This window comes from Hibiscus syriacus, unplaced genomic scaffold (assembly GCF_006381635.1).
Source record: "Hibiscus syriacus cultivar Baekdansim isolate YM2019G1 unplaced genomic scaffold, ASM638163v2 tig00110029_pilon, whole genome shotgun sequence".
In the NCBI taxonomy this organism is placed as follows: domain Eukaryota; kingdom Viridiplantae; phylum Streptophyta; class Magnoliopsida; order Malvales; family Malvaceae; genus Hibiscus; species Hibiscus syriacus.
The window spans coordinates 1,428,076-1,446,297 of NW_024062571.1; positions in this window are offsets into that span (position 1 = coordinate 1,428,076).

Below are 18,222 nucleotides of genomic sequence, written 5' to 3' on the forward strand. Positions count from 1 at the left end.
CATGCCTCTGCTGTGTAAGAGGCTTCGTCAAGGGATCAACAATGTTGTCATCCGTGTGTACTCTACATATTACCACATCTCCTCGATCAATGATCTCTCGAATGAGATGAAAGCACCTAAGAATATGTTTGGATCGTTGATGAGATATGGGTTCCTTTGCTTGTGCAATGGCTCATTATTGTCATAACGAAGTTCTACAATATCTGATATGTTAGGAACAACCCCTAATTCCATTATAAACTTCTTTATCCAAACAACCTCTTTTGTTGCTTCACTGGCTGCAATGTATTCAACCTCTATTGTAGAATCAGCTACTGTGTATTGCTTCAAACTTTTCCAGCTCACAACACCTCCATTAAGACAAAACACAAAACTCGATTGCGATCCTGAGTCATCCTTGTCAGTTTGGAAGCTGGCATCAATATAACCTTTTATACAAAGATCTTCTTCCCCTCCATAAACAAGAAATTATCCTTACTTCTTATGTACTTAAGGATATTTTTAACCGCAACCCAATGATTTTCACCAGGGTTCGCTTGATACCGACTCATCATGCTTAAAGCATAAGATACATCTGGTCGAGTACATATCATGGCATACATGATAGAACAAATGGCTGAAGCATATGGAATCTTATTCATCCATTCTCTTTCTTGTGGAGTTGAAGGACACATTTCCTTCGAAAGAGAAATGCCATGTCTCATAGGCAAAAATCATTTCTTGGATTCTTCCATACTGAACCTTTTTCAGCACTTTGTCTATATATGTACTTTGACTTAGACCTAGAAGTCGTCTTGATCTATCTCTATAGATCTTAACTCCTAAGATATACGCTACCTCACCTAAATCTTTCATAGAAAAACAACTACTTAACCAAGTCTTAACAGACTGTAAAGTAGGTATATCATTTCCTATGATGAGTATGTCATCTACATACAAGATTAAGAAAGAAACAATGCTCCCACTAGCCTTTTTATAAACACAAGAGTCATCTTCATTTCTGATAAAACCAAACTCTTTGATTGCATCATTGAAACGAAGATTCCAGCTTCGAGAAGCTTGCTTTAGTCCATAAATAGACCTCTGTAGCTTACAAACCTTTCCAGTATTTCCTGGAAAGATAAAACCTTCTGGTTGTGTCATATACACATCCTCTTCAAGTTTTCCATTAAGGAAAGCGGTTTTGACATCCATTTGTCAGATTTCATAAGCATGGATTGTAACTATTGCGAGCAAGATCTGGATGGACTTAAACATAGCTACGGGGAAAATGTTTTGTCATCGTCTACACCATGAACTTGTCGAAAACCTTTAGCAACTAATCGCCCCTTGTATATTTGTACATTACCATCTATGTCGGTTTTCTTCTTGAAAACCCATTTACACCCTATAGGTTTGACCCCTTTAGGTGGTTCAACCAAAGTCTATACTTAGTTTACTGACATGGAATCCATCTCAGATTTCATGGCTTCAGCCATTTCTCAGAGTCTGGGCTAGACACTGCCTCTTGATAAGTTATGGGCTCATCTTGATCCATAAGAAGAACATCTCCATGTTTCATAATGAGAAATCCAAATCTCTCAGGTACACGATGTTCTCTTATGGATCTACGCAGTGATTGTGTTTCTAAATCTATTGAATGCTCCTGAACAACTTGTGAAACATGCTTAACTTCAGGTTAATTTATCTGTTTCTCTTGAACTTCTCCAAGTTCAATATTTCTACCATTCCCTTTATTTGAGAGAAATTCTCTTTCGAGAAAAACTCCTGTTCGAGCAACAAACACTTTGTTCTCGTTAGGGTTTAAGAAATAGCCTCCCTTAGTTTCTTTAGGATATCTAACAAATATACACTTATCAAATTTAGGTTCAAGCTTTATAGACATCTGATGTTTTATGTAAGCTTCACAACCCTAAATCTTCATAAAAGACATATTAGGACGTTTCCCAGTCCATATCTCGTATGGTATCTTTTGAACCGATTTAGATGGAACGTGATTTAGTGTGAAAATGCCTGTTTCAAGTGCATGTCCCCAAAAAGAAGTCAGAAGATCACTATGACTCATCATCGATCGAACCATGTCTAACAATGTTCGATTCCTTCTTTCAGAAACTCCATTCCACTATGGTGTACTAGGTGGTGTAAGCTGTAAGACAATCCCACATTCTTTTAGGAGTTCATCAAACTCTATGCTTAAGTACTCTCCACCTTGATCTGATCGAAGTGCCTTAATACTCTTGCCTAGTTGATTTTGTACTTCATTTTTAAATTCCATAAACTTTTCAAGGGCTTCAGATTTATGGAGCATAAGATAAATATACCCATACCGACTGAAGTCATCGGTAAAAGTAATGAAGTAATGGAATCCACCTCTGGCTTGTATATTCATTGGTCCACATACATAACTATGTATTAACCCCAATAAATCACTTGCTCACTCACCTTTACTATTAAAAGGAGCTTTAGTCATTTTTCCTAACAAGAAAGATTCACATACATCATATTGTTCGAAAACAAATGAATCTAAGAATCCATCTTTATGGAGTTTTGATATACGTTTCTCACTTACATGGCCTAAACGACAATGCCAAAGATAAATTTGATTCGAGTCATTTGTTTTTGATCTCTTAGTATTTATGCTATAAATTGTGTTTTCTTGATCCAAAATATAGAGACCATTAACCAATTGTGCGGAACCATAAAAAACACTTTCGAGATAAAAAGAACAACAATTATTCTTAATAATAATCTCAAAACTAATCTTGTCTAAACAAGAAATAGAAATATTGTTCTTAGTCAAACTAGGCACATAATAACAATCCTCTAAATTTAAATCAAGTCCACTAGGCAAAGATAAAACATATGTCCCTATAGCTAATGCAGCAACTCTTGCTCCATTTTCTACTCGTAGGTCCACGTCTCCTTTAGCTAGATTTCTTCTCTTTTGCAGTCTCTGTATAGAAGTAAAAATATGAGAACCACAATCGATAACTAATACCCAAGATGTAGATGTTGACAAATTAACATCAATAACATAAATACCTGAAACAAACGTTCCATTTGCTTTTGCCTTCTTGACCTCTTCAAGGTAAACAGGGCAATTTCTCTTCCAGTGTCCGGTCTTATCGCAATGGAAACATTTTCCTTATTTGCTAACTCCCCCTTTGGGTTTCAATGCATTTTTACCTTTTGTTTTGGTCTTCCATTTCCCTTAGACTTTGCGACTACCTTTTTCTTTCCCTTTCGTTTGTCCTTGTGGACCATCAGAATGGGCTTAGGTCCAACCTTTTTCATGTTACTTTCAGTAGTTCGTAACATGCCAAGTAACTATTGCAAAGTCTTGTTAATTTCATTCATGTTGAAATTAAGGAAAAATTGGCTAAAGTTATCTGGCAACGATTGCAAGATAACATCGGTAGCCAATTCATCTTTGAGAGAAAATCCCAGCTTTTCTAACGTTTGGATATAGCTCATCATCTTGATGACATGAGCTCCTACATGAATTCCCTCTGCCATTTTGCATTAAAATAGAGCTTTAGAGGTCTCATATCTCTCTTGATGTTCTTTCCCTTCATATATTTCTTTGAGATTTTGAATCATCTCATATACAACCATGTCCTCATGTTGCTTCTGAAGCTCATGAGTCTTGGTGGCAAGCATTAGACATCCAACATCTAACATATCATCCATATGTTTCTTGAATTTGTCTTTGTCAGCTTTTAAAGCATTAGCTGCCAGTTCATTAGGAACATGTTCCTCAATGACATATTCTTTCCTTTCCTGTTTGAGAACAATTCTCAAATTACAAACCAGTCAAGGAAGTTTATTCCATTAATTTTATCCTTCTCAAGGAGTGATCGCAGTGATAAAGTGTTGTTTGCCATTAAATCTACAACAATGGAAATATTAAAGTAAGTAAATTTACCGAATTAAAATTTATAAATAGGACTTTATTTACAAATTACTCCCACTATTTTATTCAAAATTAAAAACCCTATTTGTTTTAATTTCGAAAAAAATCAACGAAAAATTTTCTAGTAGGCGAGGATCCATAATACATCAATTTCCTAAATCAACTTTGACTTTTCTTTTAGGATAGTGATTATTTAGGTAAGTAACACTTGACTAGTTACATATCATGTAACTCCTCATTTTTTGGTGAACAACTTTTATTCAAGTCATCTCATGACTTATCCAAATATTTAATCTCTAGGTTTCTAATCCTATTAGAATAACCTAGCTAAGTTATTACCAATATTTCAACCGGAGAATATAACTTGCTTATTCTTCGCATTTAACCAAGATAGATTTATGTGCCAATACTTTGGCAAAGCCCACACAATATTGATCAAAGCCTTAACGAGGGTAAATATTGGACGGTTAAGTTAACTTAGATTATAAAAAGGGATTTGCATAATTATCTCATCATTGTTCATTTTAATATTAGGCCCTTATTGATCTCATCAATAGTTATTCTTATTTTATCAATTGATGCACTGCATACATAAAAAATATAGCAATAAATAAGATGCAATGGTTATAGCCCAAAACAATGACTAAGGTGGCCCATCCCAAGCCAATGGGAGAACCAAGAACCTTAAAGCCTAATATTGCTCTCTAGGTATCTTCTCGCCATTCTTATTCTCCTTGTGAATCTTCATAGGTTTACAATTTTAAAAGAAACTCGTTTTACATACGAGGGAGTAAGATTAGAAGAGAAATAAAAAAGAAATATAGAAAGGCACGACTCGTAGACCGTATTTGAAATTAAACATTCTAAAGTGAACAAGGGATATAACCATGCATGTCAAACACCGTGCAAAATAAACATATCATATATATATACACGTTCTTACTCTTTTGTTAAAAAAAATTAATATGGGCCTTAAATTTGTACTGCGACGGCTGGTGGGATTTTTTTGAAAAACATTACTTCTGTTTCCATAGAAAAACTTCACGATTTGATAACAATTATCAACAGAATCGTGCTTTTGGGATTTTCAATCACGAAGGTTTTCTGCATCGGAACAACCATTGTTCCAATTCCAAATGCGATTTGCTATCGCACTCCCACAAATATCCAACAACAAATCGATTGAAAAACATATTAACAAATTAACATATTAATCATTGCGGTTATCGATTCGAACAATGATATCAGCATATTTACCGAAATCGATAAAACTAGAACATGCATCTCATACATATCGCCTCAACAAAAAATTTAACCCAAATTCAGATCGTCGGCGCACCCCATGGCGCAACGGAAACAAAACTCGACGGTCTCACCAGCGATCCAAGTATGAAAAACTGAAATCAGGAGAAAGGGATGCGAATACTTACAACGGGTTTCTTGAAAAACAGCAAGGACAGCAGTGAATACTGGTGGTGTAGATCGGTTTGAATCGTAAGCCTCCACAAAATCACATCTCGGCCTCTACTCAGTTCACCCGATTGAGAGCAATTTTTTCCCCAAAACTATTTTTAGAGAAAATGGCTGAAGGTTTTTGTGTGTGTTCTATAAAACGACTGCTAGACCTAACACACCCTTTTATAGCTAAGTTACCCTAATCATATTAGGGTTTTTATTATTTTAAATTAATTAAATCTATATTTAATTAATTATAATTTAATAATAATCATATTAGGGATTTTATTATTTCAAATTAATTAAATCTATATTTAATTAATTGAAATTAAATATTCGAGATTATTAAAACATATACTTAATTAACTCTAGATATATTTTAGTAACGTACAACAAATTGTACATTGTTGAAAAAATTTTGATGTTTCAATATAACAAATTAAGTTAAATGAATTTTAAGATTTTACAAATGATTTTCTAAAAGTATATTCGATTTAATTACTCGAATATCAAATTATTACTCCAAGTCTTTTAAGATCAATTTCAAACCTTACTAAATGTGTAAAATTCTGTTTTATACTTAATATATTTTTGAAACAATTTTCACAAAGTATTTTGAACCAAAATCAAGCCTAAAATCAATTTTTCAGAGTTATGCACCAATTCATGCATCGATGCTCCATGAATTAAATTAAACAACGAATGCATTTCATGCATTTATGCACATACCATGCACCGAGGATGTTATGAAAACATCGAATGCAATTGATGCATCGATGCACCAGTCATGCATCGATGTACTCTGGCTATTTTGAAACATCGAATGCACTTGATGCATCGATGCACTCTTAGTGCACCGATGCACTAAGGGTCCAATGGTCAAAATATTTGAATTTTACACTGATACACCGATGCACCATGGGTATGCATCGATGCACTGACGCTCCTAACTGCTTTAATTAATTGTTTTCACACTTAAACGGCTCTATTGACTCAACTAATCATCCCCAACGTTCAGAATTGATTCAAGGTGTATTTAAACAATCTTAGAAGCATTGATCAATAACAAGAAACATCAAGCAACTAGAATCAAGAGAGAATCAAAGAGAAAGCATCAAACCTCAAGTTTGAGCATTTCAAGCCTATTTTTCATTCAATATTCATTTTGCTTTCAAGAACACTTATTGTGCTCAATTGTATTTATTCTTGAGTGTTTTCCTTTGTTCTAGAATTGTGCAAACATATTTGCCTTGTGAGGTTTTTCTTGTGAGTTTGCAAATTTGTAATCTTCTCTTTGAGAAAAGAGTGTTCTCAAGAATTGAGGTATATTCTTGAGGGAGTTGTAAGGTTATCTCTTTGGCCTCAAAAGAAAGAACAAATTAGTGAATTTGTTGGAAAATCCTTAGTGTGTATAGATAAGGTAGTGGACATAGACTTTGGTTGATAAAGTCGAACCACTCTAAATCATTGTGCAATTACTTTTAATTTTATGCAAAAGCTTCCACAAAATTTTAATTGCCAATTCACCCCCTCTTGGCCGATTTCGTCAATTGATTAACTCAATAATTGGTATAAGAGCCTAACTCATTTGAAGGTTTAATCGTCTCTGGAGTCGATTCGAGAAGAGTTACATCGATAATCAAAGTCATCAATGGCCTCTGCTTCAAACTTCAACTCCGATCTCGATTCAATACCCGTCAACAAGCATCCTTTCTTTAATGGGGTTAACTATGCCTATTAGAAAAATAGGATGATTTACTTCATTCAAGCAAGTGACATGGGAGCATGAAATGTCGTAGAAGAAGGATACTTCAAGCCTCTCACTCATCCAAGATTATGGAGTGAAGAAGAGACAAAAATGTTCCAGCTCAACTCCAAAGCCATCCATATCATATTTTGTGCTCTTGGACCAGATGAATACGGAAGAGTTTCATCTTGTACAACCGCCAAAGAAATATGGGAAAAACTTCAAGTCACTCATGAATTACCGATGAGGTAAAGAAATCCAAAATTAGTATTCTAACGCATAGCTATGAAAATTTTAGGATGAAACCAAATGAAGATATCAAAGCTATGACGGATAGATTCTCAACGATTGTTAATGGTCTCAAATCATATGGAGAGATCATTTCAAATGAAAAGCTTGTGAGGAAGTTAGTTTACTCCCTTCCAAAATCATGGCAATCAAAGAAGACGGTAATCATCGAGTCTAAGGACCTAACGTCCTTAACTCTTGAAGAACTAATTGGTTCACTCCTCACTCATGAAATGATGCTTGAAGATGAGGTGGACCTCGATAAGATTGAAGAGACACCAAAGGAGAAGGAGAAGAAGAAAAATATTGGAGTTGCTCTCAAATCCACGAAAGATGAGAGTGATTCAGATGATTATGAAGATGACGAGAAAATGATAGTGTTTGCCAAATGGTTCAGAAAAATGATGAGACCTTACCGAGGAAGAAAATTCAAACGAAATGATGGCCTCAAAAATGAACCAAAAGAGAAGGACCCAATCATTTGCTATGAATGCAAAAAGCCGGGGCATGTCAAATATGATTGCCCATAATTGAAGAGAAAGGGTCAATCAAAGAATAAGCAGAAGCCTCATGTGACTACATGGAGCGATGAAGAAGGTTTCGATGAAGATGAATAAGAAGTAGCAAACTTGTGCTTGATGGAATTAGGGGAAGATTCTAAGGTAACCTCTAACTCATCTGATTTTGATGATTTATCCTATGATGAGTTATTAGAGGAATATAATGGGTTGGCTTCGGATTATGAGAAATTGTTTTTAAAATATAAAAATGATATTTCAAAATTGAAAATTGAAAATAAACTCATATCCAAAACCAACAACGATCTTGAAAGTAAAATCAAAGATTTGCAAATCAAACTAGAAGAGTTTAAAAAGAAAAATTTGGATTTGCAAAATTTACTTTCAAAGGTCAATGATGATCATCAAAAGGAAATTGATGATCTTAAAGCTTCTTTTGATAAAGTTGGAACAAAACGTTTTGAAAATGGAGAAAATTCAAAATCCAACTTTGTTAGAAAACATTTTAAAAACTAAAATCATAGAGGTCCCCAAAGAACCTCTAATGGAAAAATTGTTAGAAGTATATGGGTTCCTAAAGAGCTCATTACTACTAAAGATAAGGATATCCTACACAAATGGATACCTAAGGGGACTAGGATTTTGGAAACTAATGAATATGGACCCAAAAGAATTTGGGTACCAAAAATTAGAAATTAATCTATGTTTGTAGGAAAAGGAGCATTGCTACAAGGCACGGGAAATAAATCCAAATTCATGGTACCATGATAGTGGATGCTCAAGACACGTGACCGGAGACAAAAGCCGGTTCATTGAGCTTAACGACAAAAATAGAGGAGAAGTGACTTTTGGTGATGATTCAAAAGGTCACATTGATGGTATTGGTATTATTGGTAATACCTCTTCCATACAAATTAAGAATGTTTTTTATGTGAATGGATTAAAGCATAATCTATTGAGTATTAGTTAATTTTGTGATAAGGGATTCAATGTCATGTTTGATATTAATGGTTGTAAAGTCATTGACATTGCATCTAATCGGATTATGCTTGTTGGTAATAGAATAGGAAACATATACATGGTGCATTTAGATTCTATTGATATGACTAATTTGTGCCTAGTTGCTAAGGATGAACATGATAGTTGGTTATGGCATAGGAGACTAGGACATGCTAGTATGAGTGTTTTGCAGCGACTAATTCAAGGTGATTTAGTTCGATGGTTTCCTAAGCTTAAATTTGATAATGATAAAATCTGTGATGCTTATGCTAAAGGAAAACAAAAGCGAGTTTCTTTTAAATCCATTAATGACGTATCAACTAGTAGAGTATTACAATTGATCCATATAGATCTTTTTGGGCCAAATAGGACTATTAGCTTGGGTGGAAAACAATATGCATTTGTCTTGGTAGATGACTATTCTAGATATACTTGAGTTCTATTTTTAAGAACTAAAGATGAAGCATTAGAACATTTCATCACATTTTCAAAAATAATCCAAAATGAAAAAGGTTACTCTATAACTAGTGTTAGGAGTGATCATGGCACTGAATTTGAAAATCTTGGATTTATTAAGTTTTGTAATTCTAATGGTATTAGCAATAATTTTTCAACACCTAGAACCCCTCAACAAAATGGAGTTGTTGAGAGGAAAAATCGAACTTTAGAAGAAATGGCCAGAACCATGCTCTGTGAAAATAATTTACCAAAATATTTTTGGGCGAAAACCACAAATACTGCTTGTTATGTTGTAAATCGAGTAATGATTAGGCCAATTTTAAATAAAACTCCATATGAAATTTTCAAAAATAAAAAGCCTAACATTAGCTATTTTCATGCTTTTGGATGTAAATGTTTTGTTTTGAACAACGGTAAAGAAAACCTTGGCAAATTTGATGCTAAAGGCGATGAAGGAAATTTCCTGGGTTATTCCTTAAATTCTAAAGCTTATCGAGTATTTAATAAAAGAACTTTAGTTGTATAAGAGTATATACATGTTTATTTTTTATGATAATCCCCTTCCGAGGAAGGATTCTTGTGTCAATGATGATGTAGGTATTATAAATACAAATGAAGTTAGACATGACGTTGAAGAACCATCATCAAAGGAAGAAACAAAAGATGAGGTAACTCATAATCCTCTCGAGAATCCAACCATTGAAGAAAGGGAAGTATCTTATCCAATAGAGTACAACTATGTCAATGATGGTGAGATTATAGGTGATCCATCCAAAGGGGTAACAACTCGATCTTCTCTTAGAAATGTTTGTAATTATGTTGCATTTATTTCATGCATAAAGCCTAAGAATATTAAAGAAGCATTAAAAGATGAACATTGGATTATGTCTATGCAAGAAGCATTAAATCAATTTGAGAGAAGTAAAGTATAGACATTAGTTGAAAGGCCTAGTAATAAATCTAATGTAGGTACTAGATAGGTATTTAGGAATAAGCTTGATGAGAGTGGTAATATAGTGAGAAACAAGGCTAGACTTGTTGCTCAAGGGTATACTCATGAAGAGGGCATAGACTATGATGAAACATATGCTCCCGTAGCTAGGATGGAAGCAATTAGAATGTTATTAGCATTTGCATGTTTTCATGAATTTAAATTATATCAAATGGATGTTAAAAGTGCATTTTTAAATGGTTTTATAAAAGAAGAAGTGTATGTGGAACAACCTCCAGGTTTTGAAGATTCAAAATTTCCAGATCATGTTCTTAAATTGATAAAAGCGCTTTATGGTTTAAAACAAGCTCCTAGAGCTTGGTATGAAAGATTGTCAAACTTTTAAATTGAAAAAGGTTTTTCAAAAGGGAAGGTTGACACTACATTGTTTTTAAAGCATAAAGGTAAAGATTTATTAGTAGTTTAAATTTATGTTGATGATATAATATTTGGTTCTACGAATGATGTTCTTTGCCAAGAATTTTCTAAGCTAATGAAAAGCGAATTCGAAATGAGCATGATGGGGGAGCTCTCATTTTTCTTGGGACTCCAAATCAAGCAAAGAAAAGATGGCATCTTCATCAATCAAGCTAAGTATGCCAAATATATGCTCAAGAAGTTTGGACTGGAAAATGGGAAACCACGTGACACTCAAATGAGCTCTTCTACAAAGCTTGACTTGGATGAATGAGGTAAATGTGTGGATGTTAAATTATATAGGTCAATGATTGGTTCTTTGCACTATCTAATTGCAAGTAGACCAGACATTATGTTTAGTGTTTGCTTATGTGCTAGATTTCAATCATGTCCTAAGGAATCACATTTACTAGCTGTTAAGAGAATCTTTAGATACCTTAAGGACACTCCTAGTTTAGGACTTTGGTATCCTAGAGACTCTAGCTTTAGCTTGCATGCTTTTTCTGATGCGGATTATGGAGGATGCAAATTAGATAGGAAAAGCACCTCTGGTACTTGCCAATTCCTTGGAAATATGATGATTTCTTAGTTTTCAAAGAAACAAAATTGTGTTGCATTATATACCACTGAAACGGAATACATTTCAGCCGGTAGTTGTTGTGCACAAGTTTTATGAATGAAACAATAACTTTTTGATTATGGAATTGAAGTAGGTACTATTCCTATCAAGTGTGACATATAGTGTTATTGTCTCACTAAAATCCCATCCAACTCTAGAACTAAGCACATTGAAATAAGACATCACTTCATTTGAGACCATGTCACTAAGGAGGATGTAGTTCTAGAATTTGTTGATACTTTGCACCAATTAGCGGATATCTTTACAAAACCTTTAGACAAGGAAAGATTTTGGACACTTAGGAGAGAATTAGGTTTGACCAACCTATCTTCACTTAGTGTTTAAAATAATTTTAGCACTTTTAAGACTAAATGAAAAATGCTTAGAATAGTAATTTTTGATTGCATTCATTGCTATTAGTTAGGGGGAGTTTATGATTCTTGATGAAAATTAACTTTGTTCAGATATAGTTTAAAGATTAATTTGATTGTTTGAAATGATTAATTTTCAATATATGAGTTGCCAATACCAGTAGAGCTAATTAATTTAGCATTTTGAGTTTTTAAACCATATTTTTGGATATTTTTGTGCTTCATGCACCGATGCACTTAACAATGCATCGATGCATCCCTTTGAATGTGCATCGATTCATCATGTTGAAGCACCGATGCACACCTTGAATGTGCATCGATGCACGGGGTCATGCATCGATGCATCCGTCGGGTTTTGGGTTAGAATGCCTCATTTTCTCATTTTCTCAAAACCTAAAATCTATTCTCTCCAAGGTTCGTCCCTCTCACTCTAAAATCCATTCTTGCTCAAAATCAACGATTTTTCGTCGGAATCTTCAAACTTTTCAACTTGCAAACCTGCTTGAATCATTAAATCGTGCAAAACAACTCCTCATCCCTCTCAATCCGAATTTTCAAGGTATTTTTCTAAAAACCTCTATTTTACAAAATTTTGATTTTAGAACTAGTTTTAATTAGTTCTAGAATGTACATTATATCGGGCATTGATTGATTGTTGGTTATAAACTAGATTTTACTAACAATTTTGTCGAAAACAAACAATTTTTCAAGATTCTATTTTGAATTTCAAAATTAAAAAAAAATTATGACGTCGAAAATTAGTAATATTTTTGACTTAATTGTTTTGTTTTCATGAAAACTATATTATGATTATCAAATATTATTTTTAAATAGTTTTCAAAAGATGCCCATTAGGATATGGTTTAGAGAACCTTGAATTATTGAGGACTCATTTGAGTTTTGGGATTGATTGTGCATACATGTATTTCAAATTGCAGGTGATATTCCTTATTCCGATTTCCTTTAATAATGTCTAATCCCAAACGCCCTAGAACTTCGTCTAGTCGTTCTCGTTCAAACCAACCTCCTAATCCCGTTCCTCCTCCACCTTCGCTTCAAACCATGGTTGACATTGACTTCGAATACCTTCCGACTCTTAAAGCTTGGAAGTTTGATAAGTTATTTCTGCTTAAACCTATCGTCTATCAACAATTGGTCCGTATTTTCTATTCTAATGCGGTGTGTATTCAAAATGAAACTCAATGTGGAACTATAGCTATTAGATCCTATCTTTTAGGCCAATATATTAATATTGATGCTGAGACTATAGCTTTCCAATTTGGGTTAGATGATAGTTGTGTATATAATGATAATGAAAATGTGGAATATCCCTATGTTCCAAACTCCAGTGTTAGTACTCTATGATCCCATCATGATCGTTTTCTCCATTTGATGATCTCCTGGTGGTTTAGACCATCCGGAGGTAGGTACTCCACACTTCGTGCTAGGGATTTATGGTGGATGTATTAAAAATAAAATCAAAATAAATCTACCCACATTATATTTAGTCAACTAGTGGACATCGTAAACATTGTTCCTTCAAAACATGTTGAAACATTGATTTATGGATGTCTTCTTAGTAATCTCTTTATCAAACTTGGTCTAGAAGTCTCTCTCGAAAATCCTATCCCACTACAAAATCAAATCAATCTCACATCCTTGAAGAAAGCGGATTGGAAACAAAACGAGGTAACCAGTCAATGGGTTTTTAGACCCGGAAAACAAACTCCGGGAGCTAGTTCCTCACGAACTGCTCCTAGCTCCTCTCGTGCTCCTCCTCCTCCGCTTCCGGCTGATGACGATGATCCTAAATTTCAACAACTTATGCAAGACATCGATGATCACGTACCTAATGATGAGCCTGCACCGGAACCAGCTCCACAAGAAGATCAAATGCCTCCGTATTTTCGTTCATTTTTGGAGACATTTGATTTACGATATGCGTCCATGGATTTGCGCTTCACATTCATTGAGTCCCAGCTCTCTACCTTGGGAGCTCGACAACAAGTTATGAATGATTGTTTGGATGCACTCTCGCTTGAGATGAGAGCTCGTTACCCTTCTCCTCCTCCCGATCCTTCAATGGATGAATAGACTTATCTTGCTTTGATTGTTTTTGGGTTGAACTTGAATTTAAATTGTTAAAACATTTTGGATTATCTTTCTTTGATTGTTGGATGACTGTTTGATGGATATTTGAAATTTTATTTAATATATATTTTGGTTTGTTGCAATATATTCATCATTTACTTTTTAGTTGAAATATGACCAATTTACCATTTCACATTTATTATGAATATTGATTATGAAACTAATAGTAATCTCTCTTTTGATGTGATCTTAGCATCTTAAGCTATATATATATATATATATTTAATCAATTGGCTAGTTTTTCAAAACCTTGTTTAAATCGATTTTAAGTCTTTTTGATTTAACAAAAAGGGGGAGAAATGTTAAGTGTTAAAAGTTTTAAAGGGGAGAAGTGTTATAGTAAGGGGGAGTAATTTGGAGTAATTTTCAAAATTGATTTCAAAACTTATTTTCAAAGAAAATCTTAAAATTACTCAAGAGTTTTGTTATATCAAAAAGGGGGATTGTTGAAAACATTTTGATGTTTCGATATAACAAATTAAGTTAAATGAATTTTAAGATTTTACAAATGATTTTCTAACAGTATATTCGATTTAATTACTCGAATATCAAATTATTACTCCAAGTCTTTAAAGATCAATTTCAAACCTTACTAAATGTGTAAAATTGTGTTTTATACTTAATATATTTTTGAAACAATTTCACAAGTATTTTGAACCAAAATCAAGCCTAAAATCAATTTTTCAGAGTGATGCACCGATGCACCAATTCATGCATCGATGCACCATGAATTAAATTGAACATCGAATGCATTTCATGCATCGATGCACATACCATGCACCGATGCACCGAAGATGTTATGAAAACATCGAATGCATTTGATGCATCGATACACCAGTCATGCATCGATGCACTCTGGCTATTTTGAAACATCGAATGCACTTGATGCATCGATGCACTCTTAGTGAACCGATGCACTAAGGGTCCAACGGTCAAAATATTTGAATTTTACACTGATGCACCGATGCACCATGGGTATGCATCGATGCACTGACGCTCCCAACTGGTTTAATTAATTGTTTTCACACTTAAACGGCTTTATTGACTCCACTAATCATCCCCAACATTCAGAAGTGATTCAAGGTGTATTTAAACAAGCTTAGAAGCCATTGATCAATAACAAGAAACATCAAGCAACTAGAATCAAGAGAAAATCAAAGAGAAAGCATTAAACCTCAAGTTTGACCATTTCAAGCCTATTTTTCATTCAATATTCTTTTTTCTTTCAAGAACACTTATTGTGCTCAATTGTATTTATTCTTGAGTGTTCTTCCTTTGTTCTAGAATTGTGCAAACATATTTTCCTTGTGAGTTTGCAAATTTGTAATCTTCTCTTCGAGAAAAGAGTGTTCTTAAGAATTGAGGTATATTCTTGAGGGAGTTGTAAGGTTATCTCTTTGGCCTCAAAAGAATAACAAATTAGTGAATTTGTTGGAAAATCCTTAGTGTGGATAGCTAAGGTAGTGGACGTAGACTTTGGTTGATAAAGTCGAACCACTCTAAATCGCTGTGCAATTACTTTCTGTTGAAAACATTTTGATATTTCGATATAACAAATTAAGTTAAATGAATTTTAAGATTTTCCAAATGATTTTCTAAGTATATTCAATATAACTATTCGAATATCAAAACATACTCCAAATCTTTTAAAGATCATTTTTAATCCTTACTCAAGTGTAAAATTAAGTTTTAATCTTAAAACAATTTCAAAATAATTTTACAAAGTATTTCAAATCATTTCAAAGCCAAATATTCCAGATTGCTCAGAGGGAAGCGATTCCCCCTGAATGGTTTGCCTCCGAGAATTCCAGTATGCTCGGAGGGAACCGATCCTCCCCTAGGGGGTATTGATTCCCCCTGAATGGTTTGGCTCTGAGAATTCCAATATGCTCGGAAGTAACTGATTCCCCCTTATATAACGGTCGAAATATTTGAATTTTACACTTAGGGAACCGATTCCGAATACGGGATACCGATTCCCCCCACGCTCCAAACTGTTTTATTAATTGTTTTCACACTAAAACGACTATATTATTTTCTCTAATCATCCCCAATGTTCAGAAGTGATTCAAGGTGTATTTAAGCAAGCTTAGAAGCCATTTATCAACAACAAGAAACATCAAGCAATTAGAATCAAGAGAGAATCAAAGAGAAAGCATCAAACCTCAAGTTTGAGTATTTCAAGCCTATTTTTCATTCAATATTCATTTTTCTTTCAAGAACACTTATTGTGCTCAATTGTATTTATTCTTGAGCGTTCTTCCTTTGTTCTAGAATTGTGCAAACATATTTGCCTTGTGAGGTTTTTCTTGTAAGTTTGCAAATTTGTATCTCTCTTTGAGAAAAGAGTGTTCTCAAGAATTGGGTATATTCTTGAGGGAGTTGTAAGGTTATCTCTTTGGCCTCAAAAGAAAGAACAAATTAGTGAATTTGTTGGAAAATCCTTAGTGTGGATAGCTAAGGTAGTGGACGTAGACTTTGGTTGATAAAGTCGAACCACTCTAAATCATTGTGCAATTTCTTTCAATTTTCTGCAAAAGCTTCCACCAAATTTTTTATTGCCAATTCACCCCCTCTTGGCCGATTCAGTCAATCAATTAACTCAACAATTGGCATCAGAGCCTAACTCATTTGAAGGTTTAATCGCCTCTTGAGTCGATTCGGGAAGAGTTATATCGATAATCAAAGTCATCAATGGCCTCCGCTTCAAACTTCGACTCCGGTCTCGATTCGATGCCCGTCAACAAGCCTATTTTCTTCAATGGAGCTAACTATGCCTATTGGAAGAATAGAATGATGTACTTCATTCAAGGAAGAGACATGGGAGCATGGAATGCCGTAGAAGAATGATACATCAAACCTCTCACTCATCCAAGGTTGTGGAGTGAAGGAGTGACAAGAATATTCCAGCTCAACTCCAAATCCATCCATATCATTTTTTGTGCTCTTGGACCAAATGAATACGGAAGAGTTTCATCGTGTACAATCGCCAAAGAAATATGGGACAAAGTTCAAGTCACTCATGAAGGTACCGATGAGGTAAAGAAATCTAAAATGAGTATTCTAACGCATAGCTATGAAAATTTCAGGATGAAAGCAAATGAAGATATCGAAGCTATGACGGATAGATTTTCAACGATTGTCAATGGTATCAAATCATATGGAGAGATCATTTCAAATGAAAAGCTTGTGAGGAAGTTAGTCTACTCCCTCCTAAAATTGTGGCAATCAAAGAAGACGACAATCATCGAGTCTAAGGACTTAACGCCCTTAACTCTTGAAGAGCTAATTGGGTCACTCATCACTCATGAAATGATGCTCGAAGATGAGGTGGACCTCGACAAGATTGACGAGACACCAAAGGAGAAGGAGAAGAAGAAAAACATTAGAGTTGCTCTTAAATCCACAAAAGATGAGAGCGATTCGAATGACGATGACGATGACGAGGAAATGGAATTGTTTGCCAAACGATTCAGAAAAATGATGAGACCTTATCAAGGAAGAAAATTCAAACAAAATGAAGGCCTCAAAAATGAACCGAAATAGAAGGACCCAATCATTTGCTATGAATACAAAAAGCCAGGGCATGTCAAATATGATTGCCCACAATTGAAGAAAAAGGGTCAATCAAAGAATAAGCACAGGGCTCATGTGGCTACATGGAGCGATGAAGAAAGTTCCGATGAAGAGGAACAAGAAGTAGCTAACTTGTGCTTGATGGCATTCGGGGAAGATTCTAAGGTAACCTCTAACTCATCCGATTTTGATGATTTATCCTATGATGAGTTATTAGAGGAATAATGGGTTGGCTTCGGATTATGAGAAATTATTTTTAAAATAAAAAATGATGTTTCAAAATTGAAAAAAAAACAAACTCATATCCAAAACCAACAACGATCTTGAAAGTAAAATCAAAGATTTGCAAATCAAACTAGAAGAGTTTGAAAAGAAAAATTTAGATTTGCAAAATTTACTTTCAAAGATCAATGATGATCATCAAAAGAAAATTGATGATCTTAAAACTTCTTTTGATAAAGTTGGAACAAAACATTTTGAAAAAGGTGGAAATTCAAAACCCAATTTTGTTAGAAAAAGTTTTAGAAACTACAATCATAAAGGTCCCCAAGAACCTCTAATGGAAAAAATTAGAAGTATGTGGGTTCCTAAAGAACTCATACTACTAAAGATAAAAATATCCTACACAATGGATACCTAAGGGGACTAGGATTTTGGAAACTATGAATATGGACCCAAAAGAATTTGGGTACCAAAAATAAAAAATTAATCTATTTTG